We start from the raw sequence: 21,319 nt of genomic DNA on the forward strand, positions 1-21,319 counted from the left end.
ATTATATATTGTTTTTTTTTACTAACACCCTAGAGAATAAAATGGCAGCCATTGCAATACTTTTTTTTACACGGTATTTGCGCAGCGGTCGTACAAGTGCACTTTTTTTGGAAAAAATTCAATTTTTTGAATAAAAAAATAAGATACCAGTAAAATTAGCCAATTCTTTTTTATATTGTGAAAGATAATGTTACACCGAGTAAATTGATACCCAACACGTCACGCTTCAAAATTGCGCCCGCTCGTGGAATAGCGTCAAGCTTTTACCCTCAAAAATCTCCATAAGCGACATTTAAAAAATTCTACAGGTTGCATGTTTTGAGTTACAGAGGAGGTCTAGGGATAGAATTATTGCTCTCGCTCTACCGATCATGGCGATACCTCAAATGTGTGGTTTGACTACCGTTTTCATATGCGGGCGCTACTCACATATGCGTTCACTTCTGCGCGCGAGCTCGCAGGACTGGGTGTTTTTTTTTAAACAAAATTTCTTATTTATTTTACTTGATTTTATTTATTTTTACACTGTTTAAAAAAATAATTGGATCACTTTTATTCCTATTACAAGGAATGTAAATATCCCTTGTAATAGAAAAAAGCATGACAGGTCCTCTTAAATATGAGATCTGGGGTCAAAAAGTCCTCAGATCTCATATTTGGACTTTGCAATAAAATAAAAATAAAAAAATAAAAAATAAAATGTCATTTGAAAAAAATGACATTGAAAAAAATGTGCCTTTAAGAGCTATGGACGGACGTGACGTTTTGACGTCGCTTCCGCCCTGCTATAGTATAGAGACGGGTGGTGGCCATCTTCCCCTCACTCGTCTCTATACCCAGCAATGTGAAGGACCTGATCGCCTCCGCCACTACCGACGGCTCCGGTAAGCGGCGGAGGGCACGGGAGAGCGGCGGGAGGGGGGGTGGCACTTCTCCCGCCGCCGATAATGGTGATCTCACGGCAAACCCGCCGCAGAGACCACCATTATCGTACACATGACCGGTGCCTGAAGAGATGGATATCTTGGTTGTGACAGCAGCTGCTGCCGTTACTGAGATATCCCTCTTCAAAAAATGTACGTACATCATCATGCGACGGTCGTAAAGTGGTTAAACCTCAAATTGCCGTGCTACCATACGGCAATCGTGTGCATTGCATGGCAATGATGGGTTTAAATCAGGTGGTGAGGAGACAGCATATCGCTTCCTCACCACCTGTCAAACACACTTGAATTGCTATTCAGGGGAGCAGCAGTGCCTGCCGCAGCGCAATGCGTTTAAAAATGTCCTGGGTTAGCTGTGCTTTGCCATAGACTTATATTATATCCTGTAGGTGTGGTGCACTTTCTGAAAGTGCTCCAAAACTCCTGCCCCAGCTTTGGTGTGCTTTAAAAAACCTGCAGTATATACAGCAATAGAAGTCTATGGCTAAGCGCAGCAAACTCACAGGAAAGCTGCAGGTAGGTGTGGGTAAACCACAGAGCATAAGTGTGAAAGTAGCTCTATACTATTATGCCCAGTGTATTGCTTCACACTGACCTGAAGATCTCTTCTTCCCTGCTGCTGGCACCACTCTGGAGACCGATAGCCAGGATAAGAAGTGAAATGCAGTTGATATCGCTCGACATGGGACAGGAGTTGGCACTACAGAGGAATCATCAGCTTATACGGCTCTTGCTCCCTACTACAGCTCCAACTTTACAAGTAGTCCCTCTGCATTGTACTCTGCTTGATGCTCTGGAATGGTGGGTCAGTAAGCCCAGACCATGATCTACCAGTCACCTGTCTGCGATCTACTGGTAGATTGCAATCTGCTGGTTGCTGAACCCCGTTTTACAGTAGTTGTTTACCCATTTTTTATGATCCATCCATTTGGTAGATTCATTACAATTACCATCCACGTTATATCACTCCTGAGTACTGTAGCTTGTCTGGACTTCACAAACTCATTCATTTACATATTCAGTCATAGCTAGACCCTTCTGTTTCTTTCATGTTCCTTCAGCCAGAATTGGTTACTCATAGATAGGATTTAGGAAAATCAGTGTCTTCTTACATTTCTAAAAGATGGAAAAAAAAACCTTCTGTACTGCAATTAGTTGAAGTAAAATTGCCTTCCAGTTTTGTGTCATATTGAAGAGTTAAAGTGGTTGTAAACCCTTACAAACCACTTTGACCTACAGGTAAGCCTAGATTAAGGCTTACCTGTAGGTCCAAGCAATATCTCCTAAACCTATATGGTTTAGGAGATATTTGCCCGAAAACAGGCACCGCTGTCTACGGCGCATGCGCCGTAGACAGCGGTGCGCAGGCGCACTGAGTGCGGCATTCTCAGCGACGGAGCTGCCGCGCGTGTCGGCTCCCGTGCGCATGCACGGGAGTGACGTCATCGCGGCTTCGCCGAATGACAGCGGCGGAGCTGCGAGACCCCACCAACAAGATGGATGCGGCGGACTACAGTGGGCAGCGGCGACTTCGCTGGCTCCTGTGTCAGGTAAGTGACACATAATGGGCTACTATGTGATGCATAGTAGTCCATTATGCTTTACCTTTGCAGGGAATGAAAGAGGAAGTAAACTCATCAGGGTTTACTTCCTCTTTAAGTTGCCTGTGGATAGTGCCAAGTCAGGACAAACTGGGTCTAAGGAGGTGTGTCCATGCATAAACCAGCATTTGAAATAGAACAACGGTAAAGTAGATCTGAATCCTATTAAGGCAATGTAGGAGCAGGGGTGGACTGACCATTGGGCCACTCGGCACTGCCCGAGGGCCCTGTGCCACTAGGGGGCCCATCAGGGTTGCCAGCCTCAGTAAAACCAGGGAAAGTATATAAAAATCTGTGTTTTTTTTTTACATCTATCTCTGAAATGTCCCTTACCGACATCCTTTTGGTCTAAAAATCCAGAGATTATAGCTGCCCCGCCTCTCCAGTACCTTCTCAGCCAATAGAAACATGTCTGTGTATACTGTGTGATTGTATACTGTGTGTGTGTATTTGTGTATACTGTATGGCCCCATAATGCCTGATTGCCTGGGGGCCACATAATTTCCTATTACCCGAGGGCCCCATGAGTTGTCAGTCTGCCCCTGTGTAGGAGTCACCTCTCCAAGCCTCATAGAGGGTAGTCTTGGTTTAAAAGTGCATTATAGAGTTTCCTAAATCAAACACATGCAGCATTTAAAAAAAAAATACTTACTACATAGTTTCATTTCCTGTCTAAGGCCCGGTTCACATTGCCGTGACTTCAAAAGTCACGTGACTTTCGCACGACTTTAAAGCCGACATCCCAGCACAACTTTGGCGCGACTTGCATATGACTTCTTTAACAGAATTCAATGCAAGTCATGCCAAAGTCGGACCAAGAGTAGTGCAGGAACATTTTTCTAAGTTGGAACAACTCAAGTCGCTCCTATTAGAATGGTTCCATCGTACTCAAAGGAGACATCCAGCCTGAGCAATTAGGCTGGGCTTTTCCTAAGGGTCACAGGAGTGCAACTCGTTTTGCACTCCTGTGACCCGTTTTCAGCAGAGAGCGGTCTGAAGTCCACTCTCCACTGCAGTCACTGGAATCAGTCTAGGCAGTGCGTCATCCTGACTTAGGAAGTCTGAATCCGCCAGCTGCCTGGACTGATGGCAGTCTCAGCCTCTCAGCGAGCCGATGAGATGGCTGCTCCCCGCCACTCCACAGCCCAGTGCTCCAATGAGCGTGGAGGAGCAGAGCAGAAGAGATGCAGACTGACAGGCAGCAGCTCTCCGCTCAGGGAGGTGAGAGAACTAAGCCATCAGCGATGTTTGGTGGCTTGGTTCTCAGTGAAGAGGCGGCGAGGGACAGGTGCAGCATCAGTCTGATGCTGCATCCACCTAGGTAAGTATGAATCTACAAAAAAAATTAAATACTTATTTTTTAATAAGCCGCGACCTGTCATGCGACATGTGCTCTCCAAGTTGAAGCGCATGTCGCACCAGTGTGAACCAGGCCTAACAGAGCAAATAACACAATAAGGTTGTACTTACAATGTTGCCAATACAATGTTTCTCTCTGCAGGCCAAAACAGTCTATTTCTTCTCACGTTTTCAGAGACTGAAGGCAATTAAAAACCTTTCTGAGAAAACCACCAATGCAATTAACATCCTTACATGGCCAAAATGTCTTTCCTTTGGTCTCAATACAAACCAAGTAATCTGAGAGAACTGTAAGCTCCGTTCACTTGCATCCTAGTTCTTATGTCTTTTACAGAGCCTCATGTCCTTTGGCAGGGGCTCAAAACTTTTCAAGTCATAGTCACTGAGTTTGAATCCATGCTCAATGAGTATCTTAGCTTATATAGTACCTGTCTGACCCTTTCTCCAGATGTGGGTTTGATTTAGCTGCTTCTGCTGTGTCTCTATCATTTTGGAGGAGCCTTTCTCAAGCAGGGTTCTGCAGAACCCTAGAGTTCCTCCAGAGGTTGCTAGGGGTTTCCCTGAGCAATGGGCAATGCCTACCCCTTAGATAAGTAACCACTGACAGCAAGTATCTTTTTAGCTATCTGTAGGGGGATTTCTTCCTATCGACCATAAACCTAAAGAGAATCCTTCTCAGTGAACATCCTGATAGCTGGTTACACGCTACTGTTCTTTGACAGCTGCTGGTCTCATTCCAGCTTTCTGATTTTGGCTATGATGCATCCCTGTCTGTCTGTCCTCCCAGTCTCTGGGTGAAGACTAAACCCAATTTTAGCCAGCCAGGCCTGCAGTCTCATGCTTGTGCTATTCCGTTTGTTGCACATGTTCCAGGCACCCTGTTTGTCTACCCTGCTCCGCTAGATTGGATTCCCTCGTTGATATTCACTACTCTCTGAACTCTGCCTGCCTTTTGACTTCAGATTTGCCCCTGACTATTCTGAATATTGCCTGCCTTGTACCTGGACTGTCATTGAACCACTTTGCCTGTCTGCCAAACAGTACCTGTGTGCTCAGTTTGCGCCTGCCCCGGCAGCAGCCAGGCACTATGACTTTGGGGTTGATTTACTGAAAGTGGAAGTAAACTCTTCTATTGTTTTCAGTCAAGGAAGCTGCCATCTTGGCCTCTAATGATTCTTCAACTGCCATAATGCTGCACATGTGATCAGTTATGAAACCAGCCATTGGATGGTTTGAAAGTTTGGTTGAGAGCACAACCAATGTGAAAGTTAGCATTTCCGGCATGCCGGGAATGTAAGTGTTTTTTGAAACTGGGTTTACTCCCGCTTGAAGACGACTTGACTGTGCAAAGTGCAGTTGTTCAAGAGCTTAGTAAATAAGGTAAGGCTTCACTTTGCAAGGAGTACCCAATCATGTGCAAGGAGAATAAAAAAAAAACATAGTTTTTGCTTGCATGTGATTTGGCTCATGGAAGTCAGCAGAGTTTCTGCCCATTTACTAAGCTCTGGAACAACTGCACTTGCAGAGTGGACAGTCTTTTTCCCTTTAGGAAATCAACCCCATTGTGCATAGGTCCTGGGGGCAACTGTGCACAGGTAGGCCTGATTACCCTATGGGAAAGGGGGCTGCTATAGGTGAAGAACAGAGAAGGCAGCTAGTGCCTGATCACTTGCATTAGTCTTTTTCCCTTTAGGAACTCAACCCCATTGTGCATAGGTCCTGGGGGCAACTGTGCATAGGTAGGCCTGCTTACCCTATGGGAAAGGGGACTGCTATAGGTGAAGAACAGAGAAGGCAGCTAGTGCCTGATCACTTGCATTAGTCTTTTTCCCTTTAGGAAATCAACCCCATTGTGCATAGGTCCTGGGGGCAACTGTGCACAGGTAGGCCTACTTACCCTATGGGAAAGGGGGCTGCTATAGGTGAAGAACAGAGAAGGCAGCTAGTGCCTGATCACTTGCGTTAGGGGTAAGTGTGACAATAGCTTAATATGAGCTGTAGATATAGTAGAGAAATTCTGGGGTTGCCTGAGACTAGAAATTATTTCAAGGGTCCCTCCATGTTGAGAAAAGTTTGAGAAAGGCTTTTTCGAAGTGTTTAGAAGTCACTTTGAGCCATACAAAACAAACAGCGCCCTGCACTTTAAGCCTAGAGTTGATGCAAGGACACAACAATGAGGAAAACACTTGATGGACAGAGGTAAGCCTATGCACTCACTCTGTTTTTGGATAAAGAATGAACGTTTTTTGCTCCACGCTTTGTTTAGACACTTGTAGGAAAGTTGCTCAATTAGCAGACACAAGCTTTCCATGAGATCCTCTACACACACAACAGTTAGGCAATAAGTAAATGGAAAATCTTAATACCTTTGAAGTGCCTTATGGAGGCGTTATAAACCGTTGCACTCATACATTCATGTAGTAGACTTCCATCTTTTGAGGACACAAAAAGTTCCATATATTCCACAGCAGCTTCTAAAGCATCAAATGACCTAGAGAGACAAAGCAAAGATGTTAAGATGGAATTCCACCACTGAGTTTTTTTGTTTTCAGGACTTAAATTATACTGTGTGGGGGGGAGAAAAAAAATTATACTGTGGGCACAGTTGACCAAACAGAATCTGATAGACTTCATCGTTGAACCTGACACTGAAAACTGGAGAGTCTGGAGATATCAATAAAAGTTAGAAAAGCAAGTGAACTATACAAGTATACAATACCTCCAAGCATTTTAAAATGAGCAAATTGGCACCTGCATTTACTTATGTTTTCTAACAGTAATGGTTCTCTTGGGTTGGGTTGGGTTGGGTTGGCTCTTCCTGCTCTCTTTAACTTCCTGATGGCCACTAACTTCAATGGGTGGCCAACAGAGTGCAGGAGTAAATAGGCCACAAACCAACCATAAGAGATCCTAATCCTGTTAGCAAAATGCAACAGCCTTGATTTTCAGGTTACTTAGCCCCTGTACACACGGTCGGAGATTTCGACAACCAAATCCGTTGGATTTTGTCCGTTGGATTTTGTCCATCGGATCTTGTCCGAAACTGTTGCATACACACGGTCGGACTAAGTTGTCGAAAAATCTGATCAATCAGAACGTGATGATGTAATTTGGTTACGTTGGGACTACGTTCAGGCTAGTAGCCAATAGCTTTGATGTAGGAATTTGATCTGAGCATGCGTGGCACTTGGTCCAATCAAAATTCTGTACACATGATCGAAGTATGTCCGATCGAACCAGTTGGTCGGGATATATTTCCAACAAGTTGGAAAATTGGGTCCGATGGATATTCCGACGGAATCAGTCCGATGCAGACCACACACAGTCGGATTATCCGACAACACGGTCCGATAGGATACATTCCGACGGATTCTCCGACCGTGTGTACAAGGGCTAAGATATTCAAACCATTCAAGCCCAGATACCCAAACCAAATTTTGAAGTTTTAATATGCATTGGTTAACTTGCCTGCTATAACCACTTGACCTGGCAGATTTGACCCCCTTCAATACCAGAGTATTTATTTTCTTATTTTTTTACTATTCAGCACTGTGCTAATTTAAAGTGCTGGTAAACCCTCCCTAGTGACTTTTAACTATAGGTAGATATAGAATAAGGCTTACCTATAGGTAGTGGAAATATCTCCTAAACGTGCGCCGTTTAGGAGATATTTCACCGTGCACTGATGATGTAATCAGCGCAAGCGCTATGAAGAAAACAGACTTCCGTGCTGTTTCTTCCCCCAGCGCGTGCCGTTATGCCGCATGCGCGAGAGTGACGTCATGCGTCTCCGGCCAGTCATAGAGCCGGAGTCTGCGGCCCCTGGAAGGAAGAGGGGCGAAGGTGGACGCAGCCTGCACAGGGGACAGCGATGGATTCGTTTGCAGGTAAGTGTCACATAATGGGGCACATAAGTGTCACATAATGTCATATAATGGGCTAATATGCGATGTATACTAGCCCATTATGCTTTTAATTTGCAGGGAGAAAAAGAGGAAGTAAAGCCCATCAGGGTTTACTTCCTCTTTAATTGGCAATTGCGCATTCATGCAACGCTGTATACAAATTAAATTTATGTCATTTTGTTTTCACACAAAGCTGTTTTTGGTGGTATTTGATCACCACTGCATTTTTTTATTTTTTGCAGGAAAAAAGGAGGAACATTTAAAAAAAAAAACAATATTTTTTTTTATTTTCTGCTATAAAACATAAATTGAAAAAAATCGAATTTCTTCTTGAATTTAGGCCAATATGTTTTCTGCTACATGTCTTTGGTAAAATAAAAAATAAAAAAATCCCAATAAGTGTATATTATTTGGTTTACAATTTAGAAAAATATAAATTTTATTTGAACAATTCTTTAAAATTGCAATAAACATTTTCAAGAATCTCGTATCATTTCTTTTGCCATATAACACCCATTCTTACGCTACATGTTTCACTCAGAAGAGCTTCCTCAGGAGTTTTTTTTGGAAGTGTTGCAAGAAGTAATATATACTATAAGAGAAACAACAATTGTAAATGATTATGGCAATTTTTAATCATAATCATTTACAATTGTTGTTTCTCTTATAGTATATATTACTTCTTGCAACACTTCCAAAAAACTCCAGAGGAAGCTCTTCTGAGCGAAACATGTAGAGTAAGAAGTGGTTGTACTTGTCAAAAGAAATGATACAAGATTCTTGCAAATGTTTATTGTGATTTTAAATAATTGTTCAAATAAAATGTATATTTTTCGAAATTGATTGTTTACTCTAATCTCTGCTACTTTAAAAGTCTCGCCTCTCCCTTCCTTTCCTTTTTTTAGTAAAGAAGAAAAATTCCATAAATATAGCCCATAGTTTGTAGATGCTATAGCTTTCGCCCAAATCATTCAATGTATACTTATTGGGATTGTTTTTTACCAAAAACATGTAGCAGAATACATATTGGCCTAAATTGATGAAGAAATTCGATTTTTTACATTTTTTTTATTGGATATGGATTATAGCAGAAATGAAAAAAAAATCTTTTTTTTTTTTTTTCAAAATTGTCGGTCTTTTTTTGTTTATAGCGTAAAAAAAATTAAACCACAGAGGTGATCACATACCACCAAAAGAAAGCTCTATTTGTGGGGAAAAAAAAGGACATAAGTTTTATTAGGGTACAGCAGCGCACGACCGCACAATTGTCAGTAAATGTAGCGCAGTGTCATATGGAAAAAAAATTGTGTGATCATGAAGGGGGGTAAACCTTTCGGAGCTGAAGTGGTTAACATGCAACACAACAGTGTGCTAAAATGGCCCTAAAAATTTTAAATACCTAGCAGGTATCTTTGGGTTGGCTTTTTAGCCCCCTGCGATTCAGCACTGCTGCGGCTAACCCCCGAGGTGGACAATCCCACTACTTTACCACCAACGTAGTGGCTGAAGGTGGGTTTGATGTGTGTCTGTGTGTGTTTTTTTTTTTTTTTCCCTATTTCTGCACTTATGAATTTTGTGATATACTATATTATTATTTTTGTATTTTCGGTCTAGATCTTGTTCAAACATTCACACATCCCCTGAAGAAGCAATCCAATGCGAAACATGTCGGGACTATGTGTGCTTGACGAGAACAACCACTGTATTGCATTATTCTGAATCTTTTAAGCATATATTGCTACTGATTTTAACCTCAAACTTAATAAATTTTTGTACTACTAATTTTGTACTTTAATTAATTGTACTTTGCTAATTAGCACCGCAAAAATCCCTAATCTCCCTTCCTGTCCTTTGATTCATGTTTCAAATTTTCAGGGATGAGGTGCCATCTTTGTTAGGTGTTGCTTGAGGCTGAACCATCAAAATTATTGTAATTTTGGATATAGTTGTGGGCTAGATAAAAAAAAAAATCATGGTAAACAGACTCCTCCCACAGAAGTATCTTTCCTGCAATGTAAAAATACAAAAGCGGGCTTAACAAGGAGGAAGATAACACTGCAAGAAAAAAAGAAAATTGCATGATCGTTTATTTTTTTTTATTTTTTTTTGTTTTTTGTTTTATTGCAAAATTTATTAATAATTTCAAATGCAATAAGGCTTTAAAGTAAGCCATTGTTCTAGGATGGTATTTCACCTTCTACAATGGTTTTCCTTCTGTTGAATAGAAAGGCTCCACATTGAACCAACATGTTTTTATTCATATCAGGTTACTGTATCTGAAATTTATGTATTAGGCATTTTTTTTTTCTTTCCCCATTTTATTTGCTTTGAGAACAGTGGATCTTTTTAATGCGAGTTTGTAGACGCGGAGCCACAGCCTTTTCTGTTCTCGCCACCCGTCTCTAGAGAGGATCTGTCTGATGTTCTAGAACTTGGAGGCAGCTTGAAGGGCTTCAGAAAGGAAAGGTGTCCCCCCGAGAGTTGGCCTAGGTTCCTTACACCACACATACATCATTTTACAGTTGACTCCAACAGGAATTAACACTTTGCCGGAGAGAAAGTGCAAAACATATCTGAATTGATGCTCAGATCCTAAATTTGCTGCGCAGAGCCGTTTCGGGGAAGCTGGTGTTTAACCACTGGCTGATCATGCACTGTATTTTTACTGCTACATAGCAGAAATATGTATACACTATATTGTCAAAAGTATTGAGACACCTGCCTTTACACGCACATGAACTTTATCCCAGTCGTAGTCTGTAGGGTTCAATATTGGGTTGGCCCACCTTTTGCAGCTATAACAGCTTCAACTCTTCTCGGAAGGCTGTCCACAAGGTTTAGGAGTGTGTCTATGGGATTGTTTGACCATTCTTCCAGAAGAGCATTTGTGAGGTCAGGGATTGATGTTGGACAAGAAGACCTGGCTCTCAGTCTGCGCTCTAATTCATCCCAAAGGTGTTCTATCGGGTTGAGGTCAGGACTTTGTGCAGGCCAGTCAAGTCCCTCCCCCCCAAACTCACTCATCCATGTCTTTATGGACCTTGCTTTGTGCACTGGTCCAAATCATTTGGTGGAGGGGGGATTATGGTGTGGGGTTGGTTTTCAGGGGTTGAGCTTGGCCCCTTAGTTCCAGTGAAGGGAACTCTTAAGGCGTCAGCATACCAAGACATTTATGACAATTTCATGCACCCAACTTTGTGGGAACAGTTTGGGGATGGACCCTTCCTGTTCCAACATGAGTGCGCACCAGTACACAAAGCAAGGTCCATAAAGACATGGGTGAATGAGTTCAGGATGAAGGAACTTGACTGGCATGCACAGAGTCCTGACCTCAATCCGATAGAACACCTTTGGGATGAATTAGAGCGGAGACTGTGGGCCAGGCCTTCTCGTCCATCATCAGTGCCTGACCTCAAAAAATGCACTTGTGGAAGAATGGGAAAACACCTTGTGGACGGCCTTCCCAGAAGAGTTGAAGTTGTTATAGTAGCAAACGGTGGGCCAACTCAATATTAAACCCTACGGACTAAGACTGGGATGCCATTAAAGTTTATGTGTGTGTAAAGGCAAGTGTCACAATACTTTTGACAATATAGTGTATATGTGATTCTGCATTTCCAGGTAGGGGACGTGCAGGTGCATGCGTGCCCAGCTGTGCTGTGATTCGTCATGCCACATGCTGATCACTGGGTCCCCACCAATGATTGACTGCCATTACCGGGTAATTGGCTCTGAGCTTCACTGAACACAGCTCTGTCGATGTAAACAACAAGGGCCTGGTCAAGAAGTGGGTAAATCCTTCCAGGGCTGAGGTGGTTAAGCACTAGGACTTTTGTCAAGTCCCCCCCCCCCCCCCCCACACACAGATAACTGTCAGGTTGGTGATTCTGCCAACTTTGTTGGGGCTCTTAAGTTGGCGCACAATAAAACATGTGGTCCCTTTAAGATGCGAAGAAACAGGATAATTTCTTTTTCATTAATATGTGGTGAATAGAAAGTAGAGGTTAACTTTAAGCCCTTGTACACACGGTTGGACATTCCGACAACAAAATCCGTCGGATTTTGTCCGAAACTGGTGTTGCAAACACACAGTCGGATAAAGTTGTCGGAAAATCCGATCGTTCGTAACGTGATGACGTTATTTAGTTACGACGGGACTACGTTCAGGCTAGTAGCCAATAGCTTTGGTCTAGGAATTTGATCTGAGCATGCGTGGCACTTTGTCCGATCGGAATTCTCTACAAACGATCGGACAAAGTCCGATCGGATCATGTTGTCGGAAAATTTTATAGCCCAGCTCTAAAACTTTGTCGGTCGGATATTAAGACGGAAACAGTCCGATGGAGCCCACACACAGTCGGATTATCCGACAACACGGTCCTATCGGACATTTTCCGTCGGAATGTCCGACTGTGTGTACAAGGGCTAAGATATGGAATTGAAAGCAAGAGTCCCTTTAGGAGAGGGGGTGGAAAAGGTTGTGAGATATGTTTTCCTGTAAGTAGTGAAGTTGAACTTGGGTGTCAAATTCCTTTTTTAGATGACTTAGATTAAAGTGATTGTAAGGGTATTTTTTTTTTTAAATAACAAACATATCATACTTCCCTCCACTTACCTCCACTGTGCAGCTTGTTTGCACAGAGTGGCCCCAAACCTGCTCTTATGGGGTCCCCCGACCGCTCTCACGGCTCCTCCCCACATCTCATAACCCCTTCAGAGAAGCACTTCTCCGAGGGGGTTACCTTGCGGGCTCGCCCCCGAGTCCAGCATTCGGCATTCATAGAGAAGCGAATGCAGGACTCAACCCCGCCACACACCATTGGATTTGATTGACAGCAGCGGGAGCCAATGGCTGCGTTGCTATCAATCTATCCAATCAAGAGTCGAGAACCCCGGGCAGAGAGACAGTGTGTTCCTGTGGATCAAGTTCGAGGCCTCAGTAAAAAGTAGGGGCTGGGTGTTTTTCACCCAGTAAAAAGTAGTCACAGGTGTTTTTCACCTTAATGCATAGGATGCATTAAGGTGAAAGAATATGTAGGTTTGCAACCCCTTTAAAGTAGCTATAAAATATTACCTATCAGAGGGTCGAGAGGTTAACTCAGTCTGTTAACCTGCAGGCAGTGGTCGTGAAACAGTTGGGGATGGCAGACTGCAGAAATCAAAGGGCTCTGGTACATGTGCAAAGGCCTATGCCGAGGAGTGTCCTTGAACTTGGAAGAACTTGAAGGCCAACAAGCACTTGCAACAAGAGTAGCTTTAGGTGGGTCAGGTGTTCAGGAACAATCTTACTCAGTCCTTGTGTAATATAGGGCAAACCGATGAGCGACCGGCTAGGGAGCCCCTCTGGTTCTTTGCAGATGCGGCTGGGGTGATGATGATGATGACTTCTACAATCCTGCAGTGAACATGTCTCTGCCAGATTCCCTCTTGTAGGATACCAAGCTTCTCAATGTCAGTTGCAGATTCTCAGCCTAACCCGGTACAGTACAGGCCCATGTGGCTTCACACGGCTCTCGCACACACTTCCTTACACCAGCAAAGTCTTTCTCCAACTCCCCTCCTGGGCTTTTGCTTTTATCTGCTCCCACCCCCTGGTAATTGTCTCTGGACTTTGAAGTTTCATTTCAGCTTCTCTACGAGGGAAAATGCTGCTTAAAGCATACAAATCCCAGCAGTCTGTACTACTGTATTGGGACTATGATGAGCAGAGATGCTAAACATGCCCTTTGTCAAATGTTATTCTGCATTGCAGAAGCAGTTGAATAGCACATGGGCTGCCTGAAAACACCGACCCCTGTACCTCTGAAATTCTCCCGATAGTGTTGCCCACTGCCCATATATTTACAGACAGCCCATAAAAACAGGGCACTTTTCTCCTGCCCATAGCAAAGAAAAAAGTGGCAGTGAAAAATGGTGATGAGCCGACCCAATGCTGTATTTGTCCGGCACCAGCCAGGGCTGAGGGGTGGGTCTGGCAGAGTCTGTGCAAAAAAACTGACAGCTCCCGTCAGAGCCACTGTACTCACTATACAAAGTTAGTACAGGAATCTTCCCTGCTGTACTATTGTGTTCTGGCTAGGCCCCCCCCCCCCCCCCCCGGCCAGAACACTCCGATCAGCGCTCTCCACCATTGGCCACCATTGAGAGTGCTGATTGGGAGTCGGGTGGCTGCTGGTTTTCCAGCATGTTCATCCGACAGAATCCGGCCAAATGGACATTCGGCCCGTGTGTACCAGGCTTTAACAGCCGGTAATTGCCAGTGATTGACTTTTTTTTTCTCGCATTTTAGCTGTCAGTGGGGGAATCCGGCTGACAGCAAAAAGAACCGAGCCTGAAAGTATCAATTTCAGGTATCAGAGCATTTGCACGAGTACCGATACTCATGCAAAGGCTTAGTATCAGCACCAATACCGGTATCGGTTCAACCGTAGTACATAGGACACACCCTGCCAGGTGTTTTTTCACCTTAATGTATATGATGTATTAAGGTGAAAAAACACGAGGATTTACAACCCCTTTAATGTTTGTGGAGTATCCCACAGCTCCCAGTGCCCTATCAAAGTTTATTCAGCAATAACTATCAAAAAGGCAACCCGTAGACCAGTGATTCTCAACCAGGGTTCCTTGGAACTCTAAGGTTCCTCCAAAGGTTGCTAGGGGTTCCTTCAGCATTGGGCAATTTCTGCCTCTCAAATAAGTTCCCACTGACACCATTGATCTTTTTAGCTATCTGTAAGGAGGTAATTCTTCCCAATGACCACAAGTGTAAGGACCATTCTTCCCACTGACCATCACACTAATGTATCAGGAGTTGTAGGTTTTCTAATTTTTAGCAGGGGTTCCCCCGAGACCGGAGAACTATTTCAAGGGTTCCTCTGTGTTGAAAAGGTTGAGAAAGGCTTCTGTTTATTGAGCCAGAAGGGTGAATGTTGCTGTGTGCCCGGCTGCTGCTGCTCTAGGGGGGAAAGGAACCTGTGACAAGCCAGCGGCTCCTATGTTTAGCACTACATAGACATGGAAAATTCTGATTGTGGCCAGCAAAATGTGGCAAATGCCCAAGATCATGCAGATGGTGAGAGTGGTTTACAAATTTCAGTAAAAAAGCATCTAATGCCGCATACACGCGACTGGACTTTCCGGCAGACTAGGTCGGACGGTCTTACCGTTGGGCTTTCGGTGGAGTTCCGACGGACTTTCCGAACAAACGGACTTGGCCAGACATGAATGGACTAATGCCGCGTACACACGAGCGGACTGTATGGCGTACTTAGTCCGTCATACAATCCGACGGACAGTCCGTCATACTCTTGACTGAACGGACTTGACCACACACGGATGCACAAACAGTCCGTCGAAAGCTTGCGCGATGACGTGTACAGCACGTACGACGGGACTAGAAATAGGAAGTCCAATACACAGCAAAGCACCCTTCCGCCGTGTAAATCCTTTCTGGGCATGCGCCATTCTTAGTCCGTCGAACTAGCCTACTGACGAGCGGATTGTCCGCTGAAACCAAAGTACCACGGACAGAATTTCGAAAAATCCAAAATACTTAGTACGCCAGACTGCACGCTGAAAAAGTCCGCTGAAGCCCACACACGAGCGGACTGTCCGCTGAAATGTGTTTCGACGGACTAAGTACGCCATACAGTCCGCCCGTGTGTACGCGGCATAAGTCCATTCGTAAGTCCGTTCATTTTGAACGTGATGATGTAAACGGGACTAAACAAGGAAGTTCAATAGCCAGTAGCCAATAGCTTCCCTTGCGTTGACCAGCACACAGATGAACGGTTTTTCCGATTTTAGTCCGTCGGAATTGAGTCCACCAGATAGATTTGAAACATGTTCTATTTCTAGGTCCGTCTGATTATTTTTTATTTTTTTTAAATGATCGGACTAGCCCACACACGATCGGATTGTCCAATGCACTAATCCCTTTGGACCTAGTCTGCCGAAAAGTCCGGTCGTGTGTACATGGCATAATGGTTAGCAATTGCTTTTTTTTTTTTTGCAAGCATACTTCTGACTGAGCTGTAAAATGCATCTGATTTTAATGCTCAGCTTTGATATTTGTAGGAAAAATACTGTGTATTTTCAAAGACGGCACACAACAGCCCGAACCTCTAAAAAAAGCCACTGGAAATTTCTGATAGAATGACCTTCAGACACACAGAGTCTTTTCAGAATAATGCTCAGCTGGAAGCAGCTTCCGGATGATGTTACGCTATTAAATGATCGTCAGTTGAGAATCACATCCTGTTTGCGAATTTGACTTTAAAGTTGACATTTCATCATTATTATTATTACTATAATTTATTTATATATTTTTTTTTTCATTGCTCACTGCAAACTACAAAACTTCCTAGAAGAACTAACAGAGCGGTGAGAAGACCACCTTTAGAAAAAAAAAAAAGCGAGGGGATGTAAACTGGGGTGGAGGAAAATTCCTGTTGTTAAGAGGAGATCTGCAAGCCGCTTCCTAAATGGATGGTTGTACTTACTAAAGTAGACTTGATGTTAAAGGGAAACGGAAGTGTGCGTTCGCAAGGCTCTCATTTTGGGTTATTATGGTACATTTTAGCGCAAAAACAGTTTTTGGATGTGATTTTCCAGAATCACCGTCAAGTTAGATTTTTACTTTGAGGCATGGGAAAGTCAAAAGCAATACCGGTAGCACGGTGCACTTTGTAAAGATGGCCATTTTTTTGGAATTAAAGTGAAACTAAACTCTCTCAATCGACATTGACTATTTTTAATTCCTTCTGTTCAGGAAATAGATAGTAAAGTATTATATCATCCACTTGCCCTCCAAAAGATTTACCCCCATTTATGAGCAGGCCATTTTTTTGCTTTTTGCTACAACGTTACTTTAACCGCTTCCCGACCGCCTCACGCAGATATACTGCGGCAGAAGGACACATACAGGTAGACTCACGTACCTGTGCATTGCCCTTTAAGAGTTGGCTTGCAGGCGCACGCCCACCGGGAGTTCGTGAGCGTGACTGCGGGTCCCGCAGACTCGATATCCATGGGGATAGCTGTGAATATCTCAAGAAGAGGAAGAACAGGGAGATGCTAATGTAAACAAGCATTTCCCCGTTCTGCCTAGTGACACTGTCTCTGATCACTGCTCCCTGTAAACTGGAGCGGTGATCAGTGTCTTGTCGCACACAGCCCCTCCCCTCCACAGTTAGAATCACTCCCTAGGACACACTTAACCCCTACAGCGCCCCCTATTGGTTAACCTCTTCACTGCCAGGGAGATTTACACAGTAATCAATGCATTTTTAATTGCACTTATCGCTGTATAAATGTGAATGGTCTCAAAATCACGCCAAAAGTGTCTGATCTGTCCGCCATAATGTTGCAGTCCCGATAAAAATTGCTGATTGCCGCCATTACTAATAAAAAAAATATATATATTAATAAAAATGCCATAAAACTATCCCCTATTTTGTAAATGCTATAACTTTTGTTCAAACCAATCAATTTACCCTTTTTGCGATTTTTTTTTTTTTTTTTTACCAAAAATATGTAGAAGAATACGTATCGGCCTAAAGTGAGGAAAAAATGTTTTTTTATATATTTTTTGGGATATTTATTATAGCAAAATGTAAAAAAGAATCATTTTTTTTCAAAATTTTCGCTCTTTTTTGTTTATAGCGCAAAAAATAAAAACCGCAGAGGTGATCAAATACTGCCAATAGAAAGCTATATTTGTGGGGAAAAAAGGACGTCAATTTTGTTTCCGAGTCACGTCGCATGACCGCGCAATTGTCAGTCACTGATTGACTAATCACAGCAGAAATGGCGTGCCCCCTTTACCCAGAAGAGCAGAATCATGTATATACTGTGAATGTACGTATATGTAAAGCCACAATGGACAGGACGCCAAGTGGTTATTGGGGTCTGTTCATTTGGTGTTTTATTGGGGGGGGGGGGGGGGGTTGTGTATATTTGATCAATGCTTGTGCTTGTACTGTCCCTTTACATTTTTTATTTTACCTTTTTCTGTTTTTATTTCTTTGTGAAAAAGGGTCAAATATTGAGGCTATTGTTATTGTGGGACTGTTTAAAGCTGAATTTCAGGAATGTTGCTCTCTTTTAAAAACTAAAGGCACTCCATGAGTTAAGTCTGCATGACACCTCGTGGCTTATTGCTTATTTATATCTGAAAAGGTATAGTACTCCTGGAAGACAGCTATGGCTGTAGTTCCAGGAGCCCTATGATGATCTTTCTGATTCCGGCCTCCTCAATAGTAGAGTCGAGGAAGCTGCTATGCTTGCCCCTCCCCTCCTCTTATCCAATATGCAGACACAAAATACAAAGGCTTCTGTGAATGGGCAGCAGAGGGGAGGTCATAGCTGCTCTGTGTGCTTATCTCCCTTCAGATCCTGGAGTGTCTGTTTGAGAGAGAGAGAGAGAGAGATCTATAAATACTGTGAATATATGTATATACAGTATATATATATATATATATATACATATAGAGAGAGAGAGAGAGAGAGAGAGAGAGAGAGAGAGAGAGAGAGATCTATATATAGATCTATATATATATAAAAAATATGAATTAGTGGATTGAGCTGCATTTTTTACACTATGTGTTAACTCCAACTAGTGCATGATACCTCTTGGACTATGGACTACTTGGACTACTTGGACTCTTACCTCTCCTCTATTTACATTTCACAGGATTATTGCTCTGTCAAAGAGATACTCCAGGATCTGAAAGGAGATAAGCACACAGAGCAGCTATGATCTCCCCTCTGCTGCCCATTCACAGAAGCCTTTGTATATATATATCTCACACAGCAGAAGGTGTCATTATTCACAGACAGCAGACGCTCATTTTATATTTTGGTATTGCATTTTCTCTGCTATGATATTAAGTGAAGTGAAGTGGTCACTGCACACAGAAACACTAGGGGTGTTACTATATTGTATTAACTCATAGTGCGCCTTCACTTTTCCCAAAGTGATTGAATTCCTGGAATTCAGCTTTATTGGCACAAGAACAGGTCTAGGAGAGTTGGAAAGGGTTTTCATAAAGTTCAGTGGCCATTTAAAACACACGGTACCCTTAAAAAACACCATTATTTTGTCTTTCCTGTTGTCTCCAGTGCATGATGAGCCAACGCCGTGATTTTCACCTTCACTTCTAGGAAATGGAAACTCTCGATCTTGCTTGTCCCCAGTGCAGGCCAGAAGCTTTTTTGGGGGGACCGAATATCTTTCTTACAATAGGCTAAAGGTCCACATCTAACAAGCTGCCGAGCGCCGAACTAAACAGAACAACATTTTACTAAGCAGTGTTTTTACCTAAAATCCACCTTGGCACTTTCCCTGCAGGCACTGCAAGAATTATTGAAGCTGACATAATGTTTGAGCCTCTGCAGCAAAATGTCTGTAATATGCTAAGTAATTTCTATTTATGCTAATAGATGATATACTGTAAATTCTGCACCAAGCACAGAGAGCAAAGGTGTGTTCAGCTCCAACTTGCCATTTGAAAAACCTGAATTTCATAGTTTTTTGAAGTTTTTGCATTGTTGCAGGTCACCTTCCATAAAATGAATAAATATTACATTTAAATATTTGCTATGGCCTTCTACACTGGCAATGTCAACACTGATGTCTTTCCTCCTCCTAAGAAGCCCAGGTGGACATTACAGCCTCCCATAGACATGAAAGGCTTTGTGCAGCAGTAACAGGGTATATGTTTGTTAGCAGATGCTTCCAAGAAGGTTCTAAAGAGTTAAACCTTTTTTTTATTGTTGCTGTGTTTATGCTGTGGGTTATACCAGGTCAACTGTGTTACAGATTCCGAAGATTCATACATTTTTTACTGTATCTTCAGGTTGACCTGTTCAGTTGGTAGTTTCTGAGACACTGCCGGCCAGGTTTTCCTGTTCTTTTCCATTTTAGTCTACTAAAATACGACTAAAACTAAAACAATTGAGATGACTAAAATACGACTAAAACTAAAATGGCATTTTAGTCAAAAGACTAAAACGGGACTAAAATTAAAATGCTATTTTAGTCAAGACTAGAACTAAATTGAAATTTGACGTCAAAATTAACACTGGTCTGTGGTGCATGTTCATACCTCAATACCATAAATAACAACATATTACATTTTTCACTCCAGCAATAATAATCAGTTTTGAAATTGTAGAGAAATGCTTAACCAGTTCCCGACCAGAATGGCACGGGCAGGCATATTGGCGTACAGGTACGTCCAATCTTTAATGCCGCCCTGCCATCTGGTCGGGACCCCCTTGAGTCGGACTAGATCGCAGCGGGCATACCCGCGATTGTCTCACGGGGCGGCTGAACGAGGAAATGCCATTGTAAGTAGCATTTCCCCATTCTGCCTAGCAACTAGTGACGCTGATCTCTGCTCCATGTGATTGGAGCAGAGATCAGTGTTCACTAAATTAAAGCCCAGCCCCCAACAGTTAGTAACACACCCCTAGGAACACTTAACCCCTACACTGCCACCCACTGGTTAACCCGTTCACTGCCAGTGTCATTTACACAGGAATCACTGCATTTATATAGCAGTGATTGCTGTATAAATAACAATGGTCCCAAAAATGTGTAAAAAATGTCGATGTGTCCGCCATAATGTTGCAGTCACAATAAAAATCGCTGATCGCCATTACTAGTAAAAAAAAAAAAATATTAATAAAAATGCCATAAAACTATCCCCTATTTTGTAAACGCTATAACTTTTGTGAAAACCAATCAATAATTGCTTATTGCGATTTTTTTTACGAAAAATATGTAGAAGAATATGTATCGGCCTAAACTGAGGGAAAAAAAAGTTTTTTTTATATATTTTTGGGGGATATTTATTATAACAAAAAGTAAAAAATTATGTGTTTTTTTTTTCAAAATTGTCGCTCTATTTTTGTTTATAGCGCAAAAAATAAAAAACGCAGGGGTGATCAAATACCACCAAAAGAAAGCTCTATTTGTGGTAAAAAAAGGACGTCAATTTTGTTTGGGAGCCACATCGCACGAATGCGCAATTGTCAGTTAAAGCGAGGCAGTGCCGAATCGAAAAAAGTGGTCTGGTCTTTGACCAGCAAAATGGTCCGGGGCTGAAGTGGTTAAATAATGCATTACAATTTAACCACACCCATTCGATTTTGGATGAATAAAATGATTTTTAATCGACTAAAATAATTTTAGTCGACTAAAAAATTCTGGAGATTTAATCGATTAAAACTAAAACAATTGCAGAAGACTAAAATGGGACTAAAACTAATATGACATTTTTGTCCTAAGACTAATGCCCTGTACACACGGTCGGACGTGCAATCGGATCATGTTGTCGGAAAATCTGATCGTGTGTACGTACAGTAGGTGAGTACAGCCTATTACATTAGGGTGTGCACTCCAAAACTCAAACACATATGCATGTGGGCGCATGTGTATATATAGTGACCGTCAGTCAGAAGGCACAGGGGTGGACTGACAACTCATGGGGCCCCCAGGCAATAG

General features: G+C 42.6%; 1 protein-coding gene across 5 annotated transcripts in view; it reads right to left on the reverse strand.

The window, feature by feature from the left end:
* Window positions 1–21,319, reverse strand: part of LRRC4C (leucine rich repeat containing 4C) — a 1,242,711-nt gene that overhangs the window by 457,090 nt on the left and 764,302 nt on the right. For all 5 annotated transcript variants that reach the window (XM_077463200.1, XM_077463207.1, XM_077463214.1 and 2 more), the window contains one exon: window positions 6,271–6,395. The gene's annotated coding sequence lies outside the window, so the exon portion shown is untranslated. The remainder of the gene's footprint in view (window positions 1–6,270; window positions 6,396–21,319) is intronic.

The sequence above is a fragment of the Lithobates pipiens genome, unplaced genomic scaffold, assembly GCF_037356315.1.
Source record: "Lithobates pipiens isolate NorthernLeopardFrog02 unplaced genomic scaffold, aLitPip1_a1.2 Scaffold_10, whole genome shotgun sequence".
Taxonomy (NCBI): domain Eukaryota; kingdom Metazoa; phylum Chordata; class Amphibia; order Anura; family Ranidae; genus Lithobates; species Lithobates pipiens.